The sequence below is a fragment of the Brachionichthys hirsutus genome, unplaced genomic scaffold (assembly GCF_040956055.1).
Source record: "Brachionichthys hirsutus isolate HB-005 unplaced genomic scaffold, CSIRO-AGI_Bhir_v1 contig_976, whole genome shotgun sequence".
Taxonomy (NCBI): domain Eukaryota; kingdom Metazoa; phylum Chordata; class Actinopteri; order Lophiiformes; family Brachionichthyidae; genus Brachionichthys; species Brachionichthys hirsutus.
Window position 1 is genome coordinate 81,719 of NW_027180316.1, and position 17,975 is coordinate 99,693.

The window sequence follows — 17,975 nt, forward strand, 5'->3', positions numbered from 1 at the left end:
TTTTTTTATATTGAAAAATTTACATTTGTAGATCTTTAAACAGATCTAGATATCCTGTTTATACAACTAAAGTATAACTTCCCGGTGCACTTAAAACATTCTAGTGTGAGTTAATGTTCTTTAGAGGACAATTAGTTCTGATTCTTAGAAGTCGTAGAACAAATTAAGCCCAGGACCCCCCCCCCCCCCCCCCCCACGGACTGCATTCATATAACAGGTCCAAAAAGTGTATTCAAGAGTGTAAAGAAGGGAAATGCTGAAGGACATACAGTAAATAAAGCTTTCACAGCCTTTCGTGGGGGCACTAATAGGGAATCTTGTGTGCTTGTGCCAGGATGCCATGCCAACCCCTTTGGCCCTTTCTACAGTGCCGGGCAAATACGTAACTGGGGGGGGGGGGTAGGATATATGGAAAGGTGACAGAAAACAACTGGTGCTTCAAAAAGTCAAAATGCAAAGGTTGCAAGTATGGCACTATACACAGAATCCATCCTTCAACGTGAGCTGAATTTAGATTTTAACTGCGCATATACGAGGAGGAAGGAGTCCGGAAAAGAAGAAAAGATGGAAGGATGTTGATTAATGACAGAACTGTCTCACCTGTCTAAAGTTTGAGAGAAAGGAAATGCAGTGAATAAATGCACACCGACACACACACGCACTAAAGTGCAAGCACATCTAAAACTATGCAAGAAAAAGAAAAATATCCATATAAATTGCATTTCTGAGCTCCTGCTAAATGAATATATTAAGTCCAATGTGCTACAACGACTTAGAAGGCAGATTAAGTTTACAGTCACATGAACCTTGAGGGACATTCAAATCGTTTGAGAGGTGCAAAATGAAGACGTTTAATTGCCATAGCGCTGTTGGTCACATGAAGTTTCTTTCCTTCCATTCTAGTTTTTAACCAACCGACCAACCATCCCACACACACATGCACACACACACACACACATTTCCTCAAGTGTCCCAACTGAATTTAGATCAGATTTTAGGAAGTGAAACTAAAGATAATGTCAGATTTATAAAAGCAGAAGGAGCATCTTAGCTGCCGCACATACAAATAATTTTAAGTCTCATCTCATCATCAGCCGTTTATTTGATCTGACGGGATGCCATCATCTGCCACAATGCTGCTGGAGATTTCTCACGGAGCAATCTTCAAAAAGAAAACAGACCTAGACGAAACTCATAAAATATTTTTCATCATCGACAAATCTTTGTGGATTACTGTATTAATCGCTTTAAGAATCTCATGCTAGAGGTAATAAAAGCCGTCGAGCAGACGCCTTAATAAAAGTGTTTCATCCTGAACTTTTGCATGTCAGTAATTCTATTGATGAATTTTAATATCAACCCATCCAAATTCATTTGTTTCTTTTATTTTTATGTATCTTTAATGTCATTTTTGTGTGTGCTGTGCAACATGTAATTGTGTTTGTCTGAGCATGCAGTTAATTATTATTTACTAAAAATACTTCTTCAGCGATATCAATGATGCAGCACGGAGGGAAACGACATCTTGTTCATGTCCAACACCGTTCATGACGGGAGTCGACAGTAACATCACAGACAATGAAGTCCCAGTGAAGGAATGAGCGAGACTGAGGGAGGAAAAGAGGGAGAGAAGACGTCTGAACAATGATCGCCAGTGTTTGTCTCTCTCTTGTCCGTTTTCTGTCTCACATGAGCATCGTCAGGATGTGGGAAGGCACTGGCGTGGCACTGCCCTGTACCGGCCACAAAACACACGCACACACACACACACACAGGCTGAGGACACGCTGTTCAACAAACTCATCATTGACATCTGACAGGGAAAACACAGCTGTGACAATAAGTGTCCTGAGAAAGCGTCCAGCCACACAAGCCCAGAGGGAAACAAGTGACAGAAAGGATGGAGAGAACGAGAAGCCAACTCAATGAAAGAAAATTGTCCAGGTGGAGAGAGAGCATTAGAAAACATTATGAAGAGAGAGCGAGAGAAATGTGAGTCATAACATCAACAGAGCTCCACAGAGAGCGAAGACAAACACAGAGCATGAGAAAGAAGGACACATACCCAGGTGAGAGGGTGAATAATAGAATAAGGTCTCACACAGACAGTTACTTTTATCTAGTGTGTGTGTGAGAGAGAGAGAAAATCAGAAAGGCACGCTATATTCTGGACTAATAATAATAAAATGATGATTAACTGGTGAATTAATTCTGTTACGATAGTAAATACAGGAGGAATGAAGGTGAAGATGAAGAACAAGCAGGAAGATGAGGGGGTAAAAGAAAATGAAAAAATCTAAGGGAAAGAAGACAGCAACATGCAAAGGAGAGAGGAGGAGCGTGCGAGAAACAGCAACATGAGATTGAGAAACAGAAGAGGAAGTGTCTGAGGTGCAACGAAAAACAAGAGCTTTTAAAAAAGGCAAAAAAAAATTAGGAAGAATGAAAAGAAAAAGGGAAATTACAGCATCAAAGAGAGGAAATGTAAAATAAAAACTAAACAGATGAGGCCCTCGTGTGTTCTCCCCGATTTCTCCTTCGTCAGTTCTTAAATTTAAGGGTCATTACTGGGGGATTCATTTGCATTCAGATTATTGTGGGACGCTCAGGACTCGACCTCGTCACTTTCCTGTGATCCTTGGAGAAAGCAAAGAGAAACTTTCATCACATTGACGCAGAAAGTTTGCACTTTCAGCAAGTCCACATGTGGTGATTGAGAGGGATTATTTTTGCATGAATCTATTCATTGTGTTCAGGTATAGCCTAAACTGTGTGACCGTTTTAAATTGTGTGATATGAGGTTGTGTGTTTGCTCCAGAGTAAAAAAACAAAAAGCAGCTTTGGATAAACGGGCTGTTAAATCAGGGTCTCGCAGGAAATCATGCGTTAAAGAAGAGTTAATTGAAATTGAAACAGAGATGGGAGTCGTGCCCCATCGTGCCAATGTTCACATAGTGCACGAACAAAAACAAACAAGGCATAAGCCACAAACACACAACACAGATGACTTTTAGTTGTTTTAATGGATTAACTTCTGAATCTGCGTCGCCAGTTGGCCAGGTGACTGTTAAAAGGCGGCGCGCTAAGGAGCCACTTGCGGATTCTAACGAGACTAGAGGATATTACAGAAGGAACAAAAGGGCACGACGGCTTTCTTCTTCATTACAATTTTATGTGATGGATTTCCAGTGCGAGGGACAGGAAGCAGAGGAGCGCTCCGGTCTGCTCCCTCTTCAAGGTAGTCCAAGCTGCGTCACACACTCACTCGCCTTTTATGAAGATCAGTCCTTCATAAAAGTCTTAAGCTAGAACAGTTGTTTTCCCATAAGTGGGTCCACCGTGACCTTATTATGAGAGAAGTGACTTTAATGTTTCAGCTTCTTTCCTTAAGTTTAAGTTGAGCCTTTACAGCGAACATGTGGTGCTTAATGCTATATCTACGTGTGTGTGTGTGTGTGTGTACACGTGTGCTTGACTTGTATGCTGGTAACAAGGAGGGTTTTAAGAGCTGTGTCATTGATGACCAAGACTAATGGATTTAACAAAGTCCGAACAAGAAAGCAAGAAAAAGCCAGTTTGTCCTGATCAGGGTTTCTTATCTCACTCATGCACGCTCATTCTTAACCTTGCAGGAGCAAAAAATGAAAAAATATCTCCGCCAAACAATACATCTACCAAGTCCAGATGAAGGTCTGGATTTCCATCGTAAAATCATCTCTTCCATCAGAGCCGAGTAGCTTCGTATGCTCTTTGCGCTTCAGCTCCTCATTCAAATCAAATGAGAAGATTAAAGTATATTTATTTGAAATGCAACCTTCTGTATTCAGTGCCATTATATTCTCCCTGTATTACACACCTCCACCTGCTACACATTTGTCTGACGCTGTGCTGCTGTCTCTATGTGCAGAGTACCACTGATCCAACGAGAAAAGAGAAAGAATGGGAGTGAGAGGGAGGTGATGCAGGGCGTGTTATAATTAATTTAAGGCTAATGACACCCCATTTGTCTTAAAGCAAGTGGGTGTCACTGGTTAACTGTGCACACACACACAGACACACTTTTTTTGCATGATTTAATCAATCATTTGTGATTTACAACACACGCAGGCCACCGCTGTTTGCATGGCTGATGTTCCTGAGGTGTGTGTGAGTAATTAATTACTGCCTGCGCCGACAATGCAGACACACATATACACGTTTGAGTATTATTGATTTAATGACAGTCACTGAACACGCAATTATTTTACCTTAATTTGCATGTGTGAGTGTGTGCAGGTAGTGAAGTGGCCAGTTGAGAACTTGTAGACAGGCTTGGTAGTGATCAATGTAGCTCACCGACAAGCTGACACACACTCCGTCCCACCCCCCCCCACCCCCCCACTGGGTTAATTTCATAGGGTTCAAAGGGTGTGTGTGTGTATGTCTGTGAAAAACCAGTCGGAAACAGCCGGTTAGTCATTACATTATTTTGATTGTTTCACTATAAATCTCTCACAACCATTTCTGTAACCGCCTTTCTCAAATTCATAGACTCTTGCATTGTTTTTCTTGTACTTTGGATTCTTGGTACCTTTATTTCATGTTAAAATAACATTATGAGAAGTCAGACTTGATACATTCATGCGTGTAAACACAGGTAAAACAGTTCCAAACAGAACAATACAAGTGACCGCAGATCACGATCTTATTTCATCGCTACTTATGAAAGCATGTGTCTAAATAAATGCAAACGTTGATATCCCCTCACATATTCATTAATTATCCACCAGCAGTGTTATTCAGCGATGAGATGTTCTGATCTGCTCTTACGTAACAGTTCATCCGCTTATTGTCCTACTGGCGTCAATCTTTAACTAATGAAGCACTGAATGGCAGAAACGATCAAAGATGTCTGAAAAAAGATGCATTCCAGAGATGCCGATTTGGACAGGAGATCGCATACAAGTCGCACTTAATTGGAAATGTGAACTAACTCGCAAAAAAGAAAAAAGAAAAATTGGATTTCACACAAAATAAATCTGAATTGAGCATTAAGCCTTGCTGCCTGTACGCAGCCTTAGACTGGCTGACTAACTAACTAACTAACTAAAGCTAAAAATAACAGCCATTGATCCTGTTTCACATGGATGTAGTGAAGCAAAGCCCCAAGCCCCAGAGCCCCAAGCCCCAGACAACCTTTACCAAGTAATACATCACACAGTACACACAGACACACACAACACTTGAATTATTCCGATGATGATGTTTTATTGTTTTGGAAACAGATGATGTCATCCTCCAGTGTCAGAACAGAAAACATTCGACCTTCAACAGCAGCAATTTAAAACTTCCTAGGCTGCTTTAATTTAGTAGAATTGCTGTGTCCAGTAACCAAAATGAACATGAGCAACACTGATGGGGTCCTCGAAAGAAAGACAGGTGAAATGTGAAAAGTAAAGCCAGACCTTTTATTCTAGATCTACTGAGTCCAAACATTGTGGATTTGTGTTTGGAGAAAATGTAAGAGGGAAGTGAAAGCTCGAGGTGCAGAAGTCCCCCCCCCCCCCCAATCAGATGTAATAAAAAGGCTGGAGGTTCGATAATCTCTCACGAAGAGTCTCGTCTAAGAGATGGAGGAGAGGAATGACAGTGTGTGTGTGTGTGGGCGGCAAACAAGAGCTGTCAAACGTGTTCTCACGGCATCACAGCCCAAGGTCAGAGATGGGTAAACGATATCGCCGAGAACATTTACATCATCCGCTTACAGCCTGCTCCTGGTAGAGGTCGCTGGTTGCATCAGTCAGACATGACGACTAACGCCGGGCTTCGCTCGAGTCAGAACGCTGCTCTGAGCGGGTTCAATGAGGTCACTGTGATCGCTTCATGTGTACATTCTACTCTGATCCCCTTGTTGGCTTCTCATTCCATGTTATATAAAAAGAAAGAAACAATGGCGATTGAGGAAAATTTATTTCTAATCACCGTAAAACAGACCTTCCTTTCTGCGGGGGGGGGGGGGGGCTCGTGTTCTTTAAATTCATCTGTTGACTGAAATAAGAACAGAGAAGCAAAAGGAAAATAAAATACATACAAGGAATGATTGTGGCGGGGAAGAAGAGGGAAAAGGTGGCGCAACTCCAGAACAAACCAGTTTAAAATCCAGTCACACACCAGTACAGCGACTGGGACCCAACGTGCAGAGTGTGTTTACTTAATGTGCATCTTCAGATGGTGCATGTTGCGCTGTGGACGTGGAGGGGGGGGGGTGATGCTGTAGAATCTGTTTGCAGAAACACGGAGTGAAATGGACAAACGCAAAAGGAGTATCCTGAAGCAATGTACGTCAGAGTCCAACAGCTAAAAAGCAAGATGCGTTTTACACGGCAAGTGTGTGTCCATCCGACACACACACACACACAAGGCCACACAACACTCGGAGTTTAACTTGGCGAACGGAGAGAGCCTGTTAATGACGGCACAGAGCCGAGGAGGGCGTCTGTAGAAGTTCTTAATAGATTCTTGCAGCAAAGCTCTTTAAGAGACTGAAATGAACAATAAAGGATACAACTCAAACATGGAGGTGAAGATTAAATCTACATCAGAGCTCTTATTCTACAGCGTTCCAATGGGTTTACAGCTCAGAGGCGTCGCTATGGAGGCACACCGTGACCTTGCATGAGAAACCTCAACATCAGCTTCGTCTTTTCAGACTCCAGCCAAGTCACAGTGTGAAAGAATCCAGAAGTAGATAGTGAGGATGAACTTGTCTGGACTGGGTGGCAAGAGATTGTGAAGCCAAGTAGAAGAATATTTCACCTGTGTGTGTGTGTGTGTGATCTTGTGACATGACACAATTCATCTGACATAGTGGAGAACAGAGATGGGAACAAAAGGAGCAGCTAAAACTAGCGATGACACCGAGTCAGTCCACAAACTTGTGTTATCTTTCCTTCACCAAGTTGTAGCAATTACTTTTTTTTTTTTAATTCAAAACATTACCTGTTGTCTGTTCTTGCGTCTAACTTAGAAAGCTACATTTCACATCTGTACAACATATTTGTCCTTGGATCCTAAATAGTGAGCGAGTCCAGTAACTTGAAGCACTTTGACCATGAATTTGAGATTTGTTGGATTAAAACGAAAACACGAGGATGAAGATGCAACCGTACGGCGCCAACCACGAGGCAACCCCTCGGCACTTGGAACCCTCCCCATCTGTTGACCTCTCGGGTTTATGCTCCTCCTCCTTCCTTTCATCTCTTACGATCAACAGATCTCTGAGCAAAAAAGTCAGTTTCACAAGAATTCCTTTGCTTTCACTAACAGAGTCGACACGTCGTCTGTCTTGTGTTAAGGAGGATAAATCCTTTTTGCTCTTGTGCAAAGATCGGCCCCTCTTGACCTGTGAGATCCTTCGCGGTTAGGACGGTAAATAGAAGTGATTCGGCCGCTAACGTTGTGTGACAAACGGAGAAATGCCGTTCGAAGCTCTTGATGCTTTATCTACAGCCGGGCATTCACGCCTTAGCTTTGAACAAATGTTACGCAAGCAGACCTTTCACAACACTGAAAGCAAGTGTCAAGGAGCTGTTGACCTGTCCCGCAACCAATAAAAGCGTGATGGAGGGATAGCAAAAGAAAAGAGTGGACAGGAAAAGAAAAAGGGAAATTTCCACTGGGACTGAAAGCAAGGGGGGGGGACTCGGCTCGGCCTTGAAGCCTTATTACCACACAGGGTTACAAATTAGCCCCCCCCCCCCACACACACACACACAAAAAAAAAATGGATGTTAGCTGGGCCGGCTGCCCGGGTACATTAACAGTTATTAAAGTAAATGTGTTATCCTATTTTAGCAGTATTTATTTATGCATTTATTTATTTGTGTACTTGTTTGTTTTTAAACATGCCATTCACAATCCCTTTCCTGAAAACCACTTAGAGAAGCAAAGAGAGGCTGTGGGGTCAAAAAAAAAAAGTGACATTTAAAAAATAAAAATAAATTGAAACTGGTTTGACATAAAAGTCAAACATTTGCGATATTCAGTACTTGATTCTGTCGCACCCTCTGAAGCCAGAAATCCGAGCGTAGAGACACTATTCTCTTCTAGTTCTTAGAATAAACATTTCAGAAGCTTTTCCTCTTCTAAAAGTTCCATATGAGGAGAATAAAGAATGTTCTTAGTGAATTTTGTGACTCACAAATCAATATATTCTCGGCACAACATATCTTGAACCGTTTTTGGATGTGGCGTAAAAGGAAACAGACAATCATCTGAAAGATTGTCGTCATTTCAAGTCAATGGAGACATTGGCTACATGCGAAACTATCTTTTGATGCATAACCACATATAACTCCAGTAAAACCTTTGTTTTTTTTAATTCTACTTCTACTTCCCCACTAAGTATAACATCAATTTACCAAGAGCAAATATCATGCGGAGACATGAGGTAGGCTTAGCTAATGTTTTGTTCCACAAATAACAAACGACTTCGTCATTCGTGCACAACGTCCCTATATCCAGCCAGCGGTAGAAAATGACTAACGGGCGAACGTTAGCATGGCATGAACGGTTTTCACAGTCAGCAGTACAAGAAGAATGACAGCAGGTTTGTTGCATAGACAGCAAAAATATCAGGAATTACTAAAGCAATGATTTAAAGAATCGGATGGAGAAGCAGAAGTGAAGATTCCACTGGTGTCGACAGAACCTTGTGATTCCAGCTCCGTCATTCCCAGCTAAAGAAGGCGACCGGTTCACCACCTCAAAACCAATTATAGATAGACGGAACTGATCAGCATGTTCTCCCTGAGCTTTGAAGGGAAAATGGATTTCCACGTTCAAAATGGTGTTAAAAATCTTTCCGTGGCGTTCTTGTAAAGTGGAGCGTTGCTCGCCTGCAGCGTCACTTTTCAATAGTCGCACGCTGTGCTATTAGTTATTATTAGTCACTCTCACTTGTGAATGACTCACAAGCAAGGCGACTTAAAAAGCTAATAACACTTTACCTTTGCTCACCAGAAGGCCCGTTTATTATTTAATGACATGATGGCACCATGTTACATAAACATGGGAGCTTGTCCAGCAAACAGTGACTTTAAAAATCAGCTTTAAAACTGATTCCGGTTCAGCTTTTAGTGCCGTGCATCCCATCAGATCATCATTTCGCAGCACAGGCGTTGCATTTGGATGTTCGACCCGTGGTCTTTACGCTTAGAGCTCTTCTTCCTATTTCTGTGGATGCCCCTGGAGCGGAAGACTCAGCTGACCGAAGACAGTAACCTTAAATGACACGGCACGATACCGCAAAAATAAATAAATGTTGCACTCAGAACAAACAGACTAAATGAAACAGCTTTTTATTTCACGACGCCCCAAAGCCCGCCAGCCGTTCCCGAGTCCACAGTGCCACCTTTGATCAGGCATCACGTGTTCTTTGTAAGATCTCAGAAACTTTCAGGTGACTTAAAACAAGCTTCGTGTTTTTGTGAGGTTTAATTCACAGCGCGAATAAAAATAGAAATAAAATAAAATAAAGATTGTTTTTCTTCAAATCACAAAAGACCCTAAAAATTATTCTGGAATTGAGATTAATATCATCGATCGGAAATATCATCAGGTGGCGCCGGCAAGGTCCGCTTGGACATCACGTGTCTCTGTAGAATAAAATATGCGCACTAATGTTTTTTTGCTCCATAATAGCAATAATAATGGTAATAAAAATAACATGTTGATGCTTTGGAAAATCTAGGTTCAGCATAAGTCAGATAAGCACCGATCGATCACCAATTCATCCGATTGTTGCCCTTCAACCAGCGCCAAGCCGCCGCAGGTTTATTGGTGAAAACACGCCGGCTCCAATCGGAGCTCGTCGTTTGAAGGAAAGATTTTAAAATCGACCTGCGCTTTCGCTGCAGCTGCCAATAATTGCACGTCATTCCCTCTTATCTTCTCGTCCCGAAAGTAGCTCCTGAAACAGTTTCAATGATGGCCAAAACAATAAGCCCCAAGAGGATAATAACACATCGAGGTGGTTTTATTTAGTGGATGGAGCCTCCGGCTCTTCAGTTTCTCTCACAGACAAACTACACAGGCCTCTTTGTGCATCCGCTGCCCACAACAAACCCACACAAACCACCCTGACTGCCAACAACACACAAAGACACCATGTTACTACAACCCACAGTGAGGACAGGGGGGCACACAGCTCCCATTTATATTAGTGGGGTTTAAGATCATCCTGTAGCTAGTTGTATTTGAATGCATGCATGTGCTTTCAGGTTAGAGTTCATCCAAGCAGAGAGGAGAGAGGTGCGACAATCACACAGGGTTGTGTTCCATTGAAGAAATAGGCGCTCGCACGTTCCTTGTGGCGCCAGAGGGCCGAGCAAGAGACCCCCCCCCCTAACCGGGGTGGCGGCTCGTCCAGCGCTGAATCAGCAGGATGTACACGTTGTGTAATCGCTCACACAAACACTCGCACAGATTAACAGAACGCAGAAGGCAGGGTGGGAGCGAGTCTTTACAAAAGGAAACGGAGGCCTCAGAAAAGTGTTACAGTCGTGCTCTTTTATTTATCTGTTTTAGTTAAAGCCTCGTTGCCGCTGAATGAGTCAAACCGGTCTGTTCAGATCGAGAGGACTCTTTGGGCCCAACAGGAGCGTGTCCGGAGAAGTTTAACTGGGCACTCTGTGGGAGTCACCGGATGCACAGTCCATCTTTAATCACCCCGAGGGGGACACGCCATAAATCCATGCTCCTCAAAGCAGCTTCTACAGTATAAAGCTCCTTTATTGGAAGCAAAATGATTTATAGGATCACTTCTTTTCATTCTATTTTACTATCCCTCACTTTTGAATTGCATGTTGTGCAATGTATTGCGGATTCTGAGTGGAGGTTACCGTTGACTTTGACGTTTGAGAGCCCCCTGCTGTATAAAACAGGTCTAGTTTCATCCATGGGTTCATCTTCTGTAGGTGTGCACAAACCACCAAGGACTCACAACAACAACAACAACAACACCTTCAGGAGCATATAGTAATTTACAAGCTCAAATTTGACCACCGTTTAGAGCTGCAGACCCCACATACATTTTTGCAGGTATGGTTGCAGACACACACACACACACACTGCACTGTTAGATGCATCTCATTTTACATCACATTATGCATGTACATGAACACAACCAGCGTTCCCCTGCACCGAGGATGCAGCTGAAGCAGCAGTGAATTGATGCATTGTTGTGTAACGGTAGGCTGATTACAATGCAGCCTACACACACACACACACACACACACAGTGAGCTTCTGACACCTACAGTAACCCCAGTCAATACGGTGCTGTCTCTGTGTGTGCATGATATCACGCTATTGCATGTGGTGGTTCAAGATGGGTTCAAATAATCGGACAAATTATTGATCCAGCTGCTGATATTAAGCAAAATGCCAATCAAATAAAGGTGAGGGGGGGGGGGGGGGAATCTAATTTGCTAGAGAGAAATATGCACATGTCCAAAAAAAATCAAAATAAAACACTTGGGGGCTTAGAGAATTGTGCATTCAGCTAATCCATTAAGCACCAAGTCATACAAAAATTTTAATTCTTTTTCACACCGAATTTATCATCATATCTTTGGAATTCATAGCTGGTATATAGTAATCTATAAATATGCGTTTTCGGTGACCCACGCGACTTTTAGTGAACAATGTGGACGTTTGGCAGCGGAGTTCGGCCAGTAAACAGCATTACCTGCAACATGGGAGCAACACGCAGATGTTTCTGCAGTCACTCAGCCTCATTAATAAACTGCGTTCATAAAAGGTTTATCAGCTTGTGTTGGTGTTCAGTCAGTTTACTTATGTCCGCACGCGCACGCGCGGGCCGGCGCACGGCAACAAACCGCAGCCACGCTCACGCGAGTCCACTGGACGCAGAACCCCGTCCGGAAAACTAACGTTTTTAACTTCACCCCTAATTTGTGGGCCAAAACACGCATTCTTTAGAAACTTCCCGAACCACAAATACACCCTCTTTAATTCGGCACACATATGATGACGTCAACACGCATTTATTCCAATCAAATAGCAACTTTTTTTTTTTTTTTACCACCAGTCACATATCGCCGCCTGCCTGCCTGCTACCCCCCCATTAGCTTGTCCCAGATGTGTGCGCGGCACGCAGCCAATGAAAGCGCTGCACAGGTCCGTGTCCGTGTCGGACGGAAACCAGCTTCCTGTGCGAGCAGTGGACAAAGTTCCGGTCGGACTCACCAGAGTCTGTTCGTACTGCAGCGCCCGCTGCTCGGACCCGTCTCCTGCCATGGCTCTGCCGCTGGAGGAGTCCCGAGTCCCGACCCGGCGGCTTGATGAAGCCTCGAGGAGGTCTCTCTCTCTCTCTCTCTTTCTCTCTCTCTCTCTCTCTCTCAGCTGCTGTGGTGCGTTGGGCTGACTCCCAGACCTTTCAAAGAGCTCACAGAGTGAACTCTAAATGCGAAGTGTCTCCCGGTGGCGCTAAGTTCCTTCATTTTATAGTCTCAAGTCACCAGCCGGGAGTCACACCGCGAGGCGGGACTTAGCAGGTCTGTGAAGAGGAATCCCTCCCATTGAGAACCAAGTGTCAATCAAACCGCGTCTGTTGCCCTACGATTTATTTTATTTATTTATTTATTTATTTATTTATTTATTTATTTATTTATTTATTTATTTATTTATTTATTTCGACCACGTAAACAACCAAGAATAAAATGATAAAACAATGCCAAATACATTTGACTATAGGGGCAATAAGATCAATAACCTAAATAACTGTCACGAGAAAATAAATATGTTTGACTTCCCATCAGATTTATGGGAGTAGATGGTTAACTAATTATGACCTTTTTTATTAGAGCTAATGTTTCCTTGGTCAAAGTTTGCTTATTTCTGTTAATATTTATTTAAAGTGTCTTTGAATTCCTTTCTTGGAAGGGAAAGCTGTGGGTTCAAATCCACCTCCTGGGACCCAAAGGCAACTAGAATGTCCCTCAGCAGAGGACATTCCTCCATCGAGACCCACACATTCCCCGTCAGTTCATTCAAACCTCAATCCTCAATCAAAGCCCCAGCCCTGTGCTAATACATGCATCTGTAAAAATCCAACCATTTCAATCAGGCAAATCCAGACTCCTATTTGGACCCTCGCACTTACCAGTGACATTCAAAAAGGGTTGGCAAACACCAGCAACTGGTGGACAGCTTGTGATCAGCATTCGTTTTGTCATTTTTCCTTGCCACATTGTCATTCTTGGCTGATGATGACGGCGCTGGGCACACGCAACAAACCGCATGGCCATGAATCAAGATATATATCTAATCTAGAGCCACATAAAGCAACTTCATTTTGTCTGCACTTCTTTTAGCTGAATTGCTGGTGGACATAAGAGATTACTGAGAGAAACGCAGAATTGGGCCACTTTGAACCAAAGAGTGACTCCAGCAGGAGGGCTTTTAGTCTGGCCTCACAGTTATGGGTGAGTTGCTGCCATGTTGGGAATGTGAGATTACTTCTCTTTGCTGCAAACTTTCTGCTGTGCAGAAACATGCCACTCTGTGCAAACTCAGAGAATGGAGACGGAGACGGAGCTGTTCGACCGGCATATCTGTCTGAAATGTGAGTGAGGAGAGGAATGATAAATCTAGAGGGCTTTCTCCTCCTGACAGATGCTGTAAAGTCAGAGTAGGATGAGGAGCTCCGAGTGCCAAGGAGGAGAACAGTAAGCCTCAGCTCATATTTAATATGAGCATATCAGGATCATATCAGGGGCACGGATAAACAGACTGAGACCCCCCCCCCCCCCCCCCCCTTTTTTTTTTTTTTAACTGAACGCCATAGAAGGTATTTCCTTCCTGTGGCAATATAGAGTGCATCATTGTAAACATTTTATTGTTTCTATTGCATTTCTATCACTGCATAGTCTTAACTTATTATTTCTAAGTTCCTCCGGGATCAATAAAAGTATTCTGATTCTGATATTTAACATTCTAACAGCATATTTCAGAACATCAGTGGTGTCATTCAAACGTGGAGGTTCAACTAAAGGCTACACAGAAATGTAGTGTATAGGTTTCAATGAAAGTAAAATTAATAAACAGGAGAACATTGTCTGAGATAAGAAACACAAAGAGTGATGGGACCGTGTGACAGTTACCATAGAAACCAAACGAAAGGGGACACATGATGATCCTAGTTATTAGCTCAGCTCTAGAGATCAGTCTTGCAGAATAAGTCGTAGGCCAAAAATGTTTTGCCATCAGCTTGGAATTCATTTCAGCTCGGTCGGTTCTCATATCAGGGACAGAGAGCAGGTAGAACAACAGCCCACAGTCATAAGAATAATTGCAAGAGCAATAATGTCTGGTTCACATTCATCACTGTGAGAAAGAGCAGCCGAAGTCATTAAAATAAAAGCCCAGCTGGAGTTCACACAAGGAGTGGCCCAAACAATGGGTCAGAACTGTTCTCCCACTGAGCATGCTCACATCAATGTTTATCAGCGACAGAGGACAAAGTCAAAGTCAGAAAAAAAAAAGGTAAGATTTGAGATAAAAGTCAGACTGGGCTCAAATTCAACCCTAGTGTGACTGTAACTGTGGATACCAACCTAGGTCTAGCACTGTAAACTTGCAAAAAATATGATTTTTGCAGGTTATAGTCAGTGTGCAGAAATCGGGTCTTAATTATGTAAAACAAACATAATTTTTAAATGAGTGAAAAGCAGCTCAACGTAGATGACAATAGAATCTTATTGAAGAGGTGATTACTTGACACGAGAGCCAGGAAAACATCGACCTGAGATGAAGCCACATGCGATGCTGCGCTCCTCTGTGTGGCTTTCAGACTTTGCAGATATGAACTGCTGGCCCGCAGCGGAAGAGGTCAAGCACATGCTCAAATGAATCCATCATCTGAAACTTGATACTGACAAACTGGAGTGTTTGATGTTCTTTTCAAGCGATGTGAAACAAAGACACTTAGCTGCGAGGAGGGAGTGAGTTCAACCTGAGATGGAACTCTACAAAAAACACACAGAGTTGTTTCCCCCCCTTCATCAGCAGAATAAGTGTGCGCTAGATGGAGTAGGTTAATCATTAGAATAGCCCCGCTTTGTGCTAATCGCGTTTCAAAGTGGGCTGGCAGCTTTTGTATAGTTGAATCACAAGTCTTGTGAAGTCGCCCTCTTGAAGATTAAACAAAGCCTCGCATTCTTGATGCTCATGATGGCTTGACGTCCTCCCAATGGAAAATAACTGGAAGCACAAAGCCAGAAGAAAAATCGATGATCAACACCTCCAGCTATTTTGCAACACTTACCCGAAACCTTCAAAGCAAAAGTCAAATAATTTCCGTTCCCAGGAAAATCTTCCATTTCCTCCGAGGCTACGATAATAAGGCATTCTTAGGCCAGATGAGAGGCCTCCAGCATCTTCCCAATTGGTTCCGGTGAGCATGTCCAAAACACTTCCATGACCGGGAGCGATCCTCCTCTGATGACCGGACCGTCGAAATTGGTTCCTTTAAATGGATTCGGCCGACGCAAGATGGTTATATGTTAGTAAAATTACAAAAATAAACCGTACAAAAGAAAATGAACCACTTGTATGTGTAATTATACATTTTTGCTACGGATTAATCCAACATAAATCTGCAGCTGCGCCACCAGACAACAGAGCAGCCTCTCCTTTCAGGCCCAGACGCATCAAAACATTATCCACGCCTCAACTTAAATAGTGAAAACTATTTTTGACTTATATTTTTCATCCATTCATGTAGTGTTCACTCGGCACAGCCTCAACTTCCATCTCAATTTGGTGCTCTATATCAAACAAAGAGAACTAGATAGCCTGATAAGTGAAGGTATTTGCACTTTTAACCTCGTTTATTTGCCCTGATCTTAAATTCTGACCAGAGTTTTTACTTGCTTTATCCATTGTGTCTCAAATACCAGCAAATGTCAATATGTTGGTGTAAATTCTCGACTTTTAAGACAAAGTCAGGAACTCATACCGGATTTGTCTCTAACCAGCCTCAGAGATAAATGCTCAACCAGAAGGTGGAAGGTGGGAGATTTTTTTTTTTTTTTTACGAGGACATGTGCTACACCATGAATGGTATGGAATGTCAATAGGACATAACAGTAACGGTTACTGAAGGAATTGCCAACTCTTTGAAACTAACCAAGGTGTCAGTCTTGTTAGCAATGTCGTCATTATCTCATTTATTTATCTTCAATGAAAATCATTGTGAAAGCGTGAAAAGGAACGTTTATGTGGAAGCATCATTGTTAGGGCTCAGCTCAGGTTATATTTGATAAATATAAATATAAAAGAACACCTTTTGTTTTCATATAGAGAAGTGATCAACATCAGACGGCAGCTGAGATCAGGATGTAAAATATGAGATGGAAAAGTACTTAGTAGTACACATATACACTTCACCTAAACGGCGTCTCTGTTTTTTTTCCTATTAAAAACATCATCATAACCGCATTAACGCGGTTGCCATCCATCGGCGGCGCTAACGCAAAGCTAATGGCTTTTGTTTGACTCTGTGACAGCTTGTTTACTGAAGGTCTGCAAATGTGGGGCCACCGTGCAAAAGAAAGGGCGCAGCGAGGCTAATCAGACAAGTCGACAACAAAGCGCAGCCACGGATTAGCGGCCGTTACTCTTTTATAGCGCGCGTTATGTGTGTTAACGTGTCATGTCCTCACACACACACATATCACTCCTAACACACAGATAGAAGACACTCAGTGCTCCAGAGACGATAAACCATTAGCCAGATCAAACACTGACTCAGTGATGGAGCGTGTTGCGCCACAGAATTGGTACATTCCTGGAGGAGTAATAGGAGAATAGAAGTCAGTAGAGACGGGACCAATGACACCGCTTAATGACTGCCACCAGATAATGACTTCATTTAAAATGTGGGGACGGATTAGACCGGGCATGGGCAAACTACAGCCCAGGTGCCATATACGGCCCGTTGTGCTTCTTAATCTGGCCCGCCCAATTTATTTCATCAAGTGTGAATCGCTAACATCTCTGTAAAAATAAGTTTGAAGTACTGGAAGATGTTCATTCTGGCAATTCTAAGGACACAAACCAGTGCAGAAGGAATGACCCGAGCTGACATTAGTGTATCATTCAGATGAACGGAAGCATTAAATGTCACGTGGACTGGTGGATCTACTTTTAACCCAACTGCCGGAGGCCGAGCCTCCAATCCAGGTGATCAGGTGAGCATTCAGGTAGAAATAAACACCACCACCTGCTGTCCGTTTGACTTATGGATTCTTGATAGCGACCTAGCACATGCGACCCCCCCCCCCCCCCCCCCCCAGTGCTGAGAATGGGCTCGGCCTCACAGGTATGCAGCACTGACATGAGTTTTAGTCCACAGGAGTACCCTTATAGTTCAGGAACTGCTCCTACAGTAATGTCGCCCTTAATGGCGACGCTATAATCCATAAGAAAAAATAAAAACTCTTTCCAGGTATTCCTGTCTCGCTGGCTGAAGCAGCAAGCACTGACTTAATTCCAGCTTCAGGTCATGTTAGAGTAACAAGGGATGACAGTTATGATTGTTTTCGTCTAAGCTTTGCAGTTTTATTATCTTTGTAGACTGAGTGTTCACTATCTTAAACTATGATAAAGACTCATATCATGTCTGACCTTTGCTCCCTGCCACCATGCATGAGTCAATGGGAGCGACTTCTGAGGCAACTGCAGCACCTACTGGATATATTTGATAAGCCAGAAGCGTGAACTAATCAAACCTTGCACTACAAATGTGTTTTTAAAATAAATATCCAGAAGAAAATAGAACATTCCTGCCAAGCAAAAAACATAAAATTATAGTGAAATATCCCAATTAAATTAAGCACAAAAGGATTAAATGTACAGACATTTTCAAATATTTTCCTGACAAAATATGTAATTTTTAATAATTATATTCTG